Genomic DNA, 1,827 nt, shown 5'->3' with positions numbered 1-1,827 from the left:
CGCCATATTACATCCGGGAATCTCAACATTTTAGCGATTCAACATCTTTCAAGTAAAAGAAAAATATAATTCTGTATCAAATTTTCCATTATTTTGCTATAAAAGCTACTTCAAAAGACTAGAGAATAAAAATTGATGATGTGATTTGTAACTGTAACTCAACCCGGGGTCAAAAGTGAGGTCAGAGGTCAAGGTAACACAAACATGGCCGCCAGAGAAAGAGAAAGTGAAGGTGGTTAGAAATGTCAATTAGCCTTGCACTCGCTATAACTTACTTTATACTGTATACTGCACTAACAATGAATAGCAATTATTCGTTTAAAGGAGGTAAAGTTCGAGACTATCGAATCATATTCTGCAATGCAGGGTCGCTTTACTTATGATTAGAGATGGATGGAGTCTGTATCTCATTTAAGGCTGTTCTTAACCAGACGAACCTTTGGTTCGCGAACTAGGTTCGTGGGGTTCGGCGAACCTCAAGACTGGTTCGGCGAACTTGTCTTGGTTCTTAACCAGACGAACCTGAGTTTTCGAACTAGGTTTGGGGGGTTCGGCGAACTAGGTTCGGGGTTTGCAAGTCATGTCTTGGAAACCTTGAAGATCGGGCCGAAGCTACCGTGGTATGATGGCGAGTTAAAACTTAAACGTATTTTACCAGTCGTCCAGTGCCTTGTCATAAGCGCTGCCACAGATTTGGTTATTTTGGGAAAATTATCACGAGGTAACGTTGTTGTCACACTGCAGTTATGTTCAAAATGAGCATTCCAGATTAATATTGTAGTTTACCATCACTTTTTTTTCTGAGTGAATATAGAGCTACAAAGTGGTATCCAGGTTTCCCAATTGCTTCGTTTCCGGCCGATTTATGTGGAGCACGTGATGCGCACAAAAAATATTGGCGGTCTAGAAGTGTCGTCTGCGCAATGATCGCGGCGGCTTTCTTGACCGCCAAGGACGACCACGCACGTTGTGAGACGTCATTCGTTAGACCTCAATTAAATCATGCTAATAAATCATGAAACAGGGGTCCAATCGTACCACTTTGTTATACTAGTACTTTCGCAAGTTGAGGTAAATACTTACAGAAACGACTGATATGATTAAACTTCTTCCATGAAAACATTCCGGCCCAATCATGCACTTTCAACTCCAATTGTTAAAAATACCTGAGCTGATAAGTTCTACTGTGCACATTCATCATGACAGTATGCAGCTGGATGTCTGGTCGTTGTAGGCTAGCTCTGACATGGTGCATTAGCTAAATGTTTTTGAAGGAAACAAAGTAACAGCTTAAAATGACGTCTGTCATTATGCAGTGTGCGTTTCAAATTGTCGGCACAGCATGCAAATAATGCTGTTTTCTTTCATCTGTTATCTGATATGGCATGATTTTCTGTACGGGCGTGGAACTGATATGCAACTCTAATGTATATTATGGGTATTGTAGTTGAGGTTTTAGATGTAGGTCTATAGGCTTGAAGTTTCTATAGTGGCTTAATTAATTTACAATTAGAACGTACAGGCAAAGGGTTGAGGATTTTTCAGTACAACAGTATTTAACTTTAAGTTATCCCCATGCTGTAACTGTTAGCATGTACAATACATGTGCATAGGGTTACACAGGGATCTTTGTACCCTAGCTGTGCATAAATAATAATTACACTAGGAGGAGAAAGTGTTTGCATGTCTTTGAAATGACATCATCATGCATAGAACTTATAAATGTCTTTTGGATAAAGTATAAGGTCCTTGTTTGTGAGGGGTCAAGCATGTCGAATGAAGGTGAGTAGGACTGAGAGCTATAGAGCTTCTGTATAATTTTTTCAT

This window comes from Littorina saxatilis, linkage group LG2, assembly GCF_037325665.1.
Source record: "Littorina saxatilis isolate snail1 linkage group LG2, US_GU_Lsax_2.0, whole genome shotgun sequence".
NCBI lineage: Eukaryota > Metazoa > Mollusca > Gastropoda > Littorinimorpha > Littorinidae > Littorina > Littorina saxatilis.
This window is presented reverse-complemented; position numbering follows the sequence as displayed.